This window comes from Panthera uncia, chromosome D2, assembly GCF_023721935.1.
Source record: "Panthera uncia isolate 11264 chromosome D2, Puncia_PCG_1.0, whole genome shotgun sequence".
Classification (NCBI taxonomy): Eukaryota; Metazoa; Chordata; class Mammalia; order Carnivora; family Felidae; genus Panthera; species Panthera uncia.
In genome coordinates this window covers 24,789,187-24,803,651 of record NC_064818.1, presented here as the reverse complement: position 1 = coordinate 24,803,651, position 14,465 = coordinate 24,789,187, and positions in this window count along the sequence as shown.

The following is a 14,465-nucleotide window of genomic DNA, read 5'->3' as shown; positions in this document are numbered from 1 at the left end:
AACTGAGAACAAACTGAGGGTTGATGGGGGGTGGGTGGGAGGGAGGGCAGGGTGGGTGATGGGTATTGAGGAGGGCACCTTTTGGGATGAGCACTGGGTGTTGTATGGAAACCAATTTGACAGTAAATTTCGTATATTAAAAAATAAAAAAAAAATAAAATAAAAAAATAAAAATAAAGTAGTGAAACTCATAAAAAAAAAAAAAAAAGGAAGATTCCTTTAATTTCCCTTTGTGTCCAAATACCAATCTGTAACGTGTGTGTGTGTGTCTTTTTTTTTTTTTTTTTAAATATTTTTTTCAACGTTTTTTATTTATTTTTGGGACAGAGAGAGACAGAGCATGAACGGGGGAGGGGCAGAGAAAGAGGGAGACACAGAATCGGAAACAGGCTCCAGGCTCCAGGCTCCGAGCCATCAGCCCAGAGCCCGACGCGGGGCTCGAACTCACGGACCGCGAGATCGTGACCTGGCTGAAGTCGGACGCTTAACCCACTGCGCCACCCAGGCGCCCCTGTCTGTGTTTATATGTAAGAGTGTATTTGACTGAGTGACTGAAAAGTAAAATTAACAATTTCTAAGATCTTTACAATTTCTAAGAAATATATAAACCTGAACTTGTGCCATATTATACATTTTCATTGTCTTTTTACCAAGGCAAAGTTTTCATACACTGCAAAGCACAAATTTTACTGTAACATTTCATAAGATTAAAGGATAAAGATACACAGTAGTGAAATCAACATCACAGTCAAGATCTAAAAAATTTCCACCACACAGAAAACTCCTGACTCCTTCCAGTCATACCTCTCATATGCAACCATTGATTTGATTTTTATCACCAGAGATGAATTTACTTGTCCTGAATTTTTTATAAATGAAATCAAGCAGCATGTATTCAGTTGTTTCTGTATTTGTTCCCTCCACATAAATTACATAATGTTTTTAAATTAATACAAGTTGTTTTAGGAATCAGTCATTTGTTCTTTTTTTTTAATTGATGTATAGTATTGCACTTTATAATAGACTACAACATTTTTTTTTTTTATGTTTAGCTCATTTTCCTATTAATAGACATTTGGGTTGTTTCCAGTTTGAGGCTATAAAGAATAAAGCTGCTAAAAAAATCTTCTTGTACAAGATCTATCTGTGGATGTATGTTTTTCGTTGCTCTTGTGTTAATACTTAAGTGTGAAATTATGGGGTAACAAGATAACTTCATATTTATCTTAAGGAGAATCTGCCAAATAATTTTTAAAGTGGTTGTGGACTCTTACACACTCACCAACTTGCACTAGGTTGCTTCTTATTCGTGCCAACAGTTGACATTGCAAAATTTTTGAAATTGTAACTACCACATTGAGTCATATCTTACTGCAGCTATAATTTTCATTTCCCTGACAGCTAATGATACTGAGCAATCTTTGATAGGCTTTCATCCATTCTTACGTGATTTCTTCTGTGAAGTGACTGACGAAGAACTTTGCCCTTTTTTACTGGATGTTGGCCATTCTTGATTCAGCGGGTTCTTTAAATATTCTAGATTAGAGTCTTGAGTCGGGTATATACACTGGGAATATTTTCACCCAAACTGTTACCTTTTCATTTTGTAACAATGACTTTTAGTGAAAAGAAGTATTTATTTTTTATGAAGTCCAGTTTGTAATTGATCGTTTCTGTTATGGTAGTGCTTTTTGCGTCCTTGCTAAGAAATCTTTGCCTGTGTGATTCACAAAGATATTTTTGTTACATTTTCTTCAGATTCTTTATAGATTTATTTTTTTCTGATGAAAGATGATCCATTTTGAATGAGTTTTTACCTGTCATATGAGGTAAAGTTTGAGTTTCATTTTTTCCCCATATACTTATCCCATTTGCCCTATACCGTTTGTTGAAAATACTTTCTTTCTCCATCAAATTTCAATTTAGTCATTGTAAAAAACCAGTTGACAGTTTATGTGAGGGTCTATTTCTACACTCTCTATCTTGTTCCATGATTCTATTTTCTTACATGAACCACCTTGGCTAGGTTATCCCAGCTTTGTTTTTAATTCAGATAGTTTGCGTGTGTGTTCTCCAACTTTGTTATTTCTGTGATTATTTTGCTATTTCTAAAATTTGAGATATGATTCTTTGTTTTCTACCCAAAAATTGTTGGTTAAATATTAATTGGTATTATTTTTAATAGAATAATAAATTTGGGGAGAGTTGAAAATGTGACAATATTGAGTCGGTCAGTGCATTAAAATATATATCTCTCCATTTAGGTCATAACTTAATTTTTTCTCAGCCAATATTTTGGTAGTGTGAGTGTAGCACTTTGTTAATTTTATTATTTTTTGTTTTTGATATTTTCTTTTTTTTAATGTTTTATTAATTTTTGAGACAGAGAGAGACAGAGCATGAGCAGGGGAGGGGCAGAGAGAGAGGGAGACACAGAATCTGAAGCAGGTTCCAGGCTCTGAGCTGTCTGCACAGAGCCCGACGCGGGGCTCGAACTCACGAACCGTGAGATCATGACCTGAACCGAAGCCGGATGCTCAACCGGCTGAGCGACCCAGGCGCCCGTTTTTGATATTTTCATAAAGACGTTATTACATCTTTATTTGCTAGTATATAAAACATTCTTATATATGTTGTATTCTATGCGCTTGCTGATTTCACTTATTTGTTTTAATATCTTTTATAGATTCCTTAGGACTTTTTACATATAAATCATCTATATATAATGACATCTGAAATCTTTATGCCATTCTTTTCTTTTTCTTGTCTTACTATTCTGGCTTATTACTAGGAACTCCAGAACAATATTTAATAAAGGTGATAAGAACAAACTTTTGTTTGTTTGTTTTGTTCCTGATAAAAGTGGGAAAGTATTTAATCTCTCAGTATTTAATATGATATGATTTTTGCATATACCTTTTGAGGAAGTTCTCTTCTATTCCGATGTTACTGAAATGTATATCATGAATTGAGGTTGGTATTGTTTTTTCCACCTCTTGAGATGTCCTAAATTCTTTTCCCTTTATAATCTAAGTATGTCCAATTGCATTGAATATTTTCAAGTGATTAATTAACCTTGTTTTGAGATAGATTCCACTTGAACATGACATATTATCCTATGTGTTGCTGGAATTAATTTGCTAATTTTTTGTTGAAAACGTTTGCTACTGTGTGTCTGTATTTTTTTTCTAATCAAGTATCGCCATCAAGTTTTGATATTAAGTTTATGGTAGCCTGGGGCGCCTGGGTGGCTCAGTCGGTTAAGCGTCCGACTTCGGCTCAGGTCACGATCTCGCGGTCCGTGAGTTCGAGCCCCGCGTCGGGCTCTGGGCTGATGGCTCAGAGCCTGGAGCCTGCTTCCGATTCTGTGTCTCCCTCTCTCTCTGCCCCTCCCCCGTTCATGCTCTGTCTCTCTCTGTCTCAAAAATAAATAAACGTTAAAAAAAAAAAATTTAAAAAAAAAAACAAAAAAAAGTTTATGGTAGCCTAATAAAATGTGTTAAGAAATGTTGTCTCGTTTGTTTTCTGAAAAATTGTGCAATTTTGGTATCATTTCATCATTAAGTGTTTAATAGAATTTGTGGGTAAACCATCTGGGGAATTTTGTTATAAATTCAGTATCAGAATATACTGAATATAAATTCAGATTTTCTGTTTCTTCTATTTATACTTTTAGTCTTTTGTAAAGTATTTTTTCTGTTTCACACAAAAGTTGTCAAATTTATTGGCATAACTTTTTCATGATATAATATTTAGTGTTCATTAAAACTGTTGGCATATTATACTTTAATGTCTATAAAACTGTCCAAAATAACTTATAAAAGTATACTTAATATTTTACTACTTTATATAAAATTAAGAAATTTATAACACTAAAATTCCATTTTCCTTCTCTCCTTTTCTTGTGCTATTGGTTTAAAATAGTTTATTTTTACAGGTGTATTCAATTCAACAATACAATGCCATTATTTTAAATTTATTTTTTAATTTTTTATTTAAATTCCAGTTAATACATATTGTTATTTAAAATTTTTTTAATGTTTTTATTTATTTTTGAGACATAGAGAGACAGAGCATGAGCAGGGGAGGGGCAGAGAGAGGGGGAGACACAGAATCTGAAGCAGGCTTCAGGCTCTGAGCTGTCAGCACAGAGCCTGACACAGGGCTCAAACTCACGGAGTGTGAGATCATGACCTGAGCTGAAGTCAGACACTTAACTGACTGAGCCACCCAGGTGCCCCAATACATATTGTTGTTTTTAATTTAAGCAGTCAATTGCCTTTTAAATAAATGAAGAGAAGAAACAATGGTTTTAAATATTTACCCAGGGCTGGGTAATTTACCCAGGCTGACTGGCTGACTCAGTTAGTTAAGCATCTGAATCTGGATTTTGGCCCAGGTCATGATCTCACAGTTGTGAGATTGAGCCCCAGGGGCAGAGAGAGAGAGAGAGAGAGAGAGAGAGAATCTTAAGCAGATTCCACACCCAGTCTGCTTAAGATTCTCTCTCTCCCTCTGCCTCTCCCCCACTCTCATTGTCTCTGTCTCTCAAACACATACATACATATATTTTTACCCATAAAAGCATCACTTCTCCACTTCTCAAGCTCTTCATTCCTTTCTATAGTCCTAGGAACATTTTCTTTCAGACCCAAATGCTCCATTTGTTGTTTTTTTGTTTTTTTGTTTTTTCCCTTTTTGTTTTTAACTTTTTTAACTTTTTTTGTACAGCAGGTCCTGAAAACAAATTTTCTCAACAAAGTTTATCTTTTATTTATGTATAAATATAAATCCTTTGCCTTTACTTTTGGAGTATTTTTTACTGTCCATACGAACCTGGTTTACAGTGTTTGTTTTTTTAATTTATGTCAGAGGTGTCTTATCATTGTTTTCTGGCCTCCATTGTTTTTTATGTATATTTGTTTGATAGTATGCTTGATTATTTTTCAAATGTATTTTTACTGAATACAGAAATCTAGATTCACGAGGGTAGTAAGAAACTACCAAAAATGTAGTGACTTAAAACAACACAAATTTATTACCTTCCAGTTTTCTAAGTCAGAAGTCTGAAACGGGTCACACAGGGCTAAAATTAAGGGGTTGGAAAAACTGTGCTCTCTTCTGCAACCCCTAAAGAATCTGTTTCCTTGCATTTTCCAGTCTCTAAAGTCCACCTGCATTACTTGATTCTTAAGCCCACCTGCATTCTTCCATGTTCAAAGCCAGCAATGGCAGATGGATTTCTTCTCATAGCTCTTCTTTCAATCTGATCTTCTCTTCTACCTCCTTCTCCCCTTCTAAAGACTTTACCATTACATAAGGCCCACCTGAACAATAGGTATATCTCCCTATTTTAAGGTGAGTTGATTATCAGTCTTAATTCTGTTACCTCTCTTCCTTTTCCGTATAACCTAACATGCAGGTTATGGAGATTAGGGCATAGATATCATTGGGGATCGTTATTTTACCTACTACAAAATGCAATTTATCTGTGGTCTACTGTTGTTTAATTTCATCAGTTCGAGTAAGGCATAGACACCTTACCCCCATGTCTTTGTACCTTCTTCCATTTCTAGTAAACGTATGCTAAATATTCCTTCTGTATACATTTGGTTTGGTCTCTTTTTCCTGACCAAATAAAGTCCTAACTGAAAACACATGCATCTATGAATGCATACATACATACATACAGAAATAAATGAGAAATGTCATTGGTGAAACAGATCTCAGGGTTGTTTTCCAAAATACTTACCCACTGAGGCTAGGCAATATTATGTGCCAGAGAACAGGAATGGGAAGGGGAAAAAAAAAAGGAGAGTGACCAAATTATAATTAAAGAATACAAAGTAATTGATAATATAGACAAAGGAAGACTGATTAAAAACACTCCTTGAGCAGGGCAGATTTTATTTATATCCTAAAATTTGGTAAGCCTAAAAGGAAGTACTCAGCATTTGTAAGTGATCAAAGATATGAAAACATTTTATTTTATTTTTCTTACTCATATCCCCTTCGTCTTTGGAACCAGAAGCTAGTGTAGTGCTCAGCTTAAAGACTTTGTTAAATTTGCTAAATAAACCAGATATGACCTTTCATTTAAAAGAATCTAATATAATGAGTGAATTTAATCAAATACTGTTTTTTTTTCTTTCTTCTTCCTTCAAAATACATACCTGGTCATTTTTCATACTTAACTGCATATTAAGGTGTAAAATGTGTAAATTAACAATATCACCTTTTTTCATAGAACATGTCAGAATAATAAATAGCAACCTAATGTAATTGAAAGTGTACAGAATTAGTGGTTGGCAAACCCAGATTCTATCTTGGAAAGCATTTTTTTCAAAAACTAGCAGAAACATTTGTTTCTCTTTTCTTTCTTTTTTTTTAAATGTTTTTATTTATTTTTGAGACAGAGAGAGACAGAGCATGAGCAGGGAAGGGGTAGAGAGAGAGGGAGACACAGAATCGGAAGCAGGCTCCAGGCTCTGAGCCATCAGCACAGAGCCCGATGCGGGGCTTGAACTCACAGACTGTGAGATCATGACCTGAGCCGAAGTCGGACACTCAACCGACTGAGCCACCCAGGTGCCCCTCTTTTCTTTCTTTTAAGAGAGAGAGCGTGAGCTGGGGAGGAGGGCAGATGTGAGAGGGAGAGAGAGAGAGAGAGAGAGAGAGAGAGAGAGAGTGTGTGTGTGTGTGTGTGTGTATGTGAGAGAATCCTATCAGCACAGAGCCGAACATGGGGCTCAATCCCATAACCCTGGGATCATGATCTGAGCTGAAATAATAAGTTGGGTGCTCAACCAAATGATCCACCCAGGCACCTCTGAAACATTTCTAAAAGTAAGGTCATAATGCTGAATTTCCACACCTTTGTCCTTAAAATTTCCAGAAATAATCTGGCATAGGTCAGTGATTATTGCTAACTAAAACAATAAAGATAGCATTTTTTTATTTACAATGAGAAATTACTTACTCAAGCCCAGAATATTCTAAGTCTGAATGGCCAGTGACTTTTCTACATTTGGTCAAATGTATTTGGATAAATTATAGTCAGTAGGTTTCTTGTTAAGCATGAAATAAGGAAAGCAAGTTGAATGGGACCCACAATGACATTGTGCTGAGATGACCCAACATCCCTATCACAATCTGGACAGTCTTGTCATTCAAGGTGAAGCATTTCCTTAAAATTTACTAAAGTCCTATGAATCTACTCCCTCATGAAGTTTGACCTTGTTATCAAAATAATAACAGTCAAGTGACTAGGATTCCCCCAAGGATAAATATTGTTTATCTCGATGTCCAGCCTTTTCAAGTCCCCTGGCTAAAAATCCCTTAATAACCACATCTCATCGATACATGTTTTATGTAGATATCAAAATTCATGTAAACAACTTATAGTGAACTTCTAATTGCCAAAGCGCTTCTGTATATTCTGAGATAAATTGCATCTGTGTGCTTTTATTTGTCATTTTTTTATTCAAGGGATGAACCAAGGGGGGAGACAGTTAAGAAAGGCCTACAGTATAAGAAAGTTTTCTTTTTAATAACTGACAGTTTATAATCATGGGGCTCATGATAATAAAAAATGTAATGAAATATAGCTGGTTTTATCATTATTTGTCACTTCTTTACAGGCAATACACTATATTCTCATCGCCTCATTCTGAGATGGCTGCTCCCTTCACCCTGACCTTACTACTCCACTAGCTGATTCTTCTATTATTATTACTATTTTTAACTACCTCTCTTTTCTTTATGAGAACGCTTCTTATTTTACCATACTATTCATAGATAACTATCAGCCAGGGTTCTGTCAGGAAAGAGAAGTCACTTTATGCATTTGGGGTATCAATGGTTTCATACAGAATTAGGGGTTTATGCAACTCTAGGAAGAATAGAGGGAGTCAGAGAAGTTACCACTGAAGGTCGGGAAAGCTGACATGAAGGTCAGAGGGTCAACTGTGGAGATCCCATCCAGAAGACTAGAATGTGTGTGGAGGAACCTGAGTGCAGATAAGAGCCTGCAGAGATGCATATGACTCGACAGTAAAGGCTGATGAGGTGATTCCTGAGAGAAGCCATGACTGTCTGGTGAAGCTACTTTGTGTGATCCACACAGCATGCTGAGAAAGATGGATCCCCTAACTTTCTGCTTCAACTATCAGACAAGTTCCTCTTGATCAACTCAAACCCCCTCGTAGGAAAAGAGATTCTAGCCAACATGGTTTGCAGCCTTAGATCAGTGTGGTGGGGTGGTGCCCAGCTGACCAAAAGGTCTGGGACGGTTGCATAAAACACATTTTGCACAAGCTATCTTCATATTAGTTTTCAATTGTTCCCTAGAATATTGGGCTAAAACTCTTAGGGAGCATAGCTAAGGAAAGAGTTCTTGTTCAGTTTTAGACCAAATTCTACTTGGGTGTCTGTTTCTAGCTTCAAGGCCATTACTGCTGAATTCATAGTTTTTAAGATATGCACTTGTTTAAAATTTCATTTATAATAATAAATCGGATGTTTTTCCTCTTCCTCTTCACCTTTATCTATTTATGTCTTATCTATTACCTCTTATCTCTCTCAGCCTTAGCTGTGCCAGATCTATCCTTTATCCAACTTATGTATGAAAAAATTCACAACTTGGGATGCTTTCGTTTGTATGTTTCTCTGTATTCTTATAAAGAAATTATGGGTTCAAGTATAATATATACTATCTACACATAATATATAAATGTGCATTTACATGTATGGTACATATTTTCCATTTGTTTCATAAAAATGTAATTTTTTATATAATAGTTCTCTGCTCCTTGTTTTCCTCCCTCAACTCTGTATCTAAGCTATTATTGATCGATGTCATTTATTGTAATGATCTCACTATACCATAGTATGACAAGACTACAAAATATTTAAGCACACTCTTATTACAAAATAGTCACTTTACATTGATTGATTGCCACTACAAACAGTACAAAGACATCAACATCCAACAGCATATGTTGCTGTATATTATTGTTTCCATTTCTAGGAATAGATTCCCATGGATCACATTTTTAGAAGGATGTGCACTTAAAATTATGATGTTGCAGATGTACTAAGTTAACATGAGGTTGTATTTGAGGAGAGAGGATCCTTAACTCAATGACAGTGAGCATGACATGGGAACATAAAGACAAAGGTCAGCAAGATGCATCTAAAAGCCAAGGAGCACCAATGATTGCCAGCAAACCACCAGAAGCTAGGAGAAGGGTCTGGAACAGATTGTTCCTCACAGTCCTCAGAAGAAATCAATGCTGTTGACACTGATCTCAGACTTCTAGCCTTCAGAATTGTGACAATACATTTCTGTTGTTTAAGACACCGAGTTTGTGGTACGTTGTTATGACAGCCTTAGCAAACAGATACACACATTGTATTTTCCTTTAGATGAAGTTGGCCAGATATACTTATCAAATAAATTGATTTCCTCCACTGAATTGAAATGCTACTTTTTCATGTGAAATTTTGAATTCATTACGTATATTTTCTCAAATATACATATATAAAGAAATCTATGAATGTGCTCTCTATGTCACTGGCACATTCATCTATGTTCTAATACTAGTCAGTGGGATACTTTCTTTGGTAGTAGAGACTTTTCCATATATTTTAAGATTGACATATCTTTGTATGTTCTTGCTATGGTCATTTTTTTAGATTTTATGTTTTAGTTTATATTTGAGACAGAGAGACAGAGAGACATAGAGACAGAGAGTGAGCAGGGGAGGGGCAGAGAGATAGAGACAGAATCCGAAGCAGGCTCCAGGCTCAAGCTGTTAGCATAGAGCCAGACGCGGGGCTTGAACCCACAAGCAGTGAGATCATGACCTGAGCCAAAGTCGGATGCTTAACCAACTGAGCCACCCAGTCACCCCATTATGGTCATATTTTTAATGTAACCACATGCCACTAAAAATTCTTCTGAACAACTAAGAAAAATCTCTGTTGGGATTGTGCTTGGCAGTGCATTAAGTTTACCCATTTAGAGACTAATTGAATTTGTTAAGATATTAAGTCTTTTGATTCATAAACATGTATTTGTCTAAATTTTATCTTATGTCCTTCAATACAGTAAATTGATAGATTCCATGGTTTTTAAATTAGTTATTTCTATTTTATTATATTTACAGAGATACTATTTGTATTATGTGTTTATATTACTTTTAAGCTTTGGATTTAGATTTATTGAAGGTGTCTTTGTGACCTCAGTGTCTTTTATGGTCAGTTACCATATTTTCTATCCTCCAGCCTTACATTTAATTATAGATAGGTGATAGATAGATATGTGTGTGTATGTATGTATGGATGGATGGATGAATATATAGGTAGATAGACATATATATTATATATATGTGCACTTATTTAAGGCTCATTTTGTTGTTGTTGTTGTTGTTACTGTTGCTGTTAGTATTTCTGGGACAGAGATACGTGTCTTATTATGAATATTGTTGTTGTGACTATGTCCCTTCATGACCCACTATTCCAGATACATACCAGTGACATTCTTGTGACTTTCTGACTGAAGACTTTCTTCCTTTATGAGAGACTTATACCAAATAAGCAGCCCTCAGGGTAATGCCACATGTGAGTTGGAGTAAAAGTGCCCCAGGTACCTTACTCTTGTCGTGGCCTAACTCTAAGTTGTGCTCTACAGTTTTCCCTCTCAATAGGAATACACGCCAGTTGCCCACAATAAGCACCGATTACCAGACCCTTTATTGACTTTCTTACTTTTCCTATGTTTACACACCTCTGTGGATCACCTCCAAACCACTTGGCCTCAAGTTATTGTCAAAGAGTGTGTTTCTTGTTTAACCCAATCTAAGACACTTTCTCTCTCTCCATGCCCTGGCTTTGGTTTCCACTCTACAAAAGTTGCCTTTGTGTTAGATCCTCGTTATGAATTTAAGCCTGTAGTAATATAAATTGTTACTCGTTGCTTCCCTAACTCCTTTTTTATTTAACCCAAATCTTGTCAGTCTTCTAGATTCTAGATTACCTTCCTTTCTTCTTACTTGCTTTTGTCTAGTATAACCAGGCCTACTGTTGTGGTGGTTGTTGTTTTTAATTTTCTGAATCTCTTTGTGTTTAGTGTGTCTATTATATGTCATACTACCAGATTTTGTTTTGTTAGCCAATATGAAAATTATCTTCTTTGTTTTGATAGATTAAGCCAAAGCTTTTGGCATGACAAACAAATTTAGCCTCAGTTTTATCAAATAGTTTTATGTTCTATCCTTTTGCAATATTATCTGTTTTAATTTGTCTTTCTCACTTTTGGTTTATCTTTATGTAGTTAAGAAGATTTTTTTTTCTCTCACTCCCCCTCTTTTATAATTTATTAAATCTTCAAAGCATTTAAACATCACATACCATACTGTCACACACACACACACACACACACACACACACACCTGTTAGTGCTGGTTGTAATCAAATATATATTCAGTGATAGCCACCAATGACTCTTCAGTAACTTTGGTTATTGGAAAACTATTCCCTGGTAAATTCCATGGGAATAGTGTTCCCTGAGTTCTTTCATGTTTATGATAGGTAGCCTGTGTCTTTAATATTGCAAGTTGATTTGCCTGAATATAAAATACTTAGCCCACATTGTCTTTCCTTGATTATCCTACATATACTAGTCTTTTGTCTTACAGCATAAAACATTGCTACCAAAAAGCCTGACATCATTATTTTAGCCTGAAATCAATATTGTTTCTCTCTTGAAAGCAACTTGATCTTTTTTTTTGCTATGTGCCCAAAAGACTTCTTTTTTTCCATCTCCTTTTTTTTTTTTTTTTTGAGAGTGAGAGACAGAGAGAGAGAGAGTCTGAGTGGTGGAAGGGCAGAGAGAGAGAGAGACAGAGAGAGAGAGAGAGAGAGAGAGAGAGACCAGGGATCCAAAGCAGGCTCTGTGCTGACAGCAGTGAGCCCGATGCGGGACTTGAACTCACAAACCGTGAGATCATGACCTGAGCCAAAGTCAGACACTCAACCTATGGAGCCACTCAAATGCCCCTCCATCTTCTTTGAAGTCCAAAAGTTTTGCTACAATGACTCTCAGTGTTGGCCATCTGGGACAATTTTCCTAGGAAACTGTCGGTTCAAGTCTTAACTTATCTCAGGATTTTTTCTAGAAATAATATAAAGATCCAGACCCTTATTTATTCCCAGGAGAGTAACCAGGAAAAATGGGTAAATGAGTATTCAAGACCGTGATAGTGAAAGAGAAGGCAGACTGGTTCTTTGTCCAAGTAACTTCTAGGCACACAAACTCAACTCATTTCTTTTATTTTTCTACAAGCCATTTTCTCCCTGGTGTTAACTTTTGTCTGCCACTTAAACACGTCCTAAACTTCACTCCAACTGTCACAAAATCAAGTTGAATTTCACAAAGCCACATTTATTTTCCCACTTATTAGTATTTCTTTCATTTGCATTTTATTTTATTGTATTTAAGTTGGTTTACTACAGTGCCATGATGTCCACTAAGTGATGCTTGTGAAATATGGACTCTCCTCCATTCAAACTAACTCAGTGTGTGCTCATCCCGCTAGTATTTGGCACCATTCTTCTTCTTATGTCATCTGCATGATTATTTATTTTATTTTATTTTTTAATTTATCCTCCTATATGCCTTTTAAGGGAAATAATTCCTTTTTTGTTAATTTTTTTAAGTTTATTTATGTAGTTTGAGAGAGACAGAGACAACACGAGTGGGAGAGGGGCAGAGAGAGGGAGAGAGAGAATCCCAAGCAGACTCCACGCTGTCGGCACAGAGTCCGATGTGGGGGCTCAGACTCACAAACCATGAGATGATAACTCGAGCCAAAACCAAGAGTCAGACGCTTAACTGAATGAGCCACCCTCATTATGTATAATGAGCGCCCCTCATTATGTATTTTAAAAAATATTCTCATACTGACATAAAACTTCTATTCTTAGCATTTTAATATACAGATTTCCAAACACGCATACCCATATAAATAAACGATAAAAATCTCTAAATGAAACGCATAATGTATTTATAAACTCTATTCCTTTTTCTCATAATACAATTCACAAAATATATATATGATGTTATACTTGGGAAAGTCATTCCATTTCTCTGAGCCTCAGTTTCCTCATATATAAAACGAGGGTTTGGCGGGGTGGGGCACCTGGGTTGTTCAGTCAGTTAGGCGTCAGACTTCGGCTCCGGTCATGATCTCAGGGTTTGTGAGTTTGAGCCCAGGTCGGGCTCTGTGCTGACAGCGCAAAGCCTGCAGCCTGCTTCGGATTCTGTGTCTCCCTCTCTTTTTCTGCCCCTACCCCATTATTGCTCTTTCTCTCTCTCGAAATAAATAAATAAGTAAATAAGCATTTTAATTAATTAATACATTTTAATTAATACATTGTAATTATTTAACTAATTAAAATAAAGGATTTGTACCCTATTCCAAGGGGGTTGTGAGACTCTTCTCCCTCTCACAACATAATGAAGCCCCAGGAATTCCAAGGCTTGCCTCCCGTAACCAAACAACTCTTGACTTCTTCCTTTTTTATAATGGGATTCTGCAGAAGATTTCACCGAAATCAAATTTCTGAGACCAAAAAAAAAAAAAAGTGTGAAAATCACTGCATTAAATAATTATAAAAATGATATCTTGATCTTAAAGATAAAAATAGAAGGTACAAGGAAGGAAGAAAGGAGAAAATTTTCATGCTTTCTTTCTTGGTTTTATAAATTAATCCCCAATGAAAATAAATATTTTCTTCAGTATTATACATGAAACCATTAATGACCAATGGATAATAATTATTTCCTAAGAATTATATATGACATCGCTAATCTGGATAAAGAGAGGTTGTCGAGGAGTTTATTCAGTGTAACTCTCAATGAGAGAAAATATAAAGGACTGATAATCAGCTCTTTTGCACCAGTACAATCACACTTTTTTATGCTGGATTTCTTCTGATTGATTAAGTACCCATTATCTGTTAAATACTTTGCTTATCATCTTTGAAACCCAGACATGGCTAACAGAAGAGGGTCATCACTATGGACATCTTATCATGGTGAGGAATAACCCGAGCATGTCTTTGTTTACAATTGAACATTTCTTTTTTGTATGTGTTTATTTATTTTTGTGTGAGAGAGACAGAGACAGAGAGCAAGCAGGAAAGGGGCAGAGAGAGAGGGAGACACAGAATCCAAAGTGTGCTCAGGCTCTGAGCTATCAGCACAGAGTCAGACGTGAGGCTTGAACTCAAGGACTAGGAGATCATGACTTGAGTTGAAGGTGGACACTTAACCAACTGAGCCACCTGGGCGCCCCTATAATTGACCATTTCTGATAATAGTTGCCTCTACTTGATGATTTACATACCTAAATTTCAATATGTAGCCTTTATCTATGATATTAACTCATCCACTGCATAAA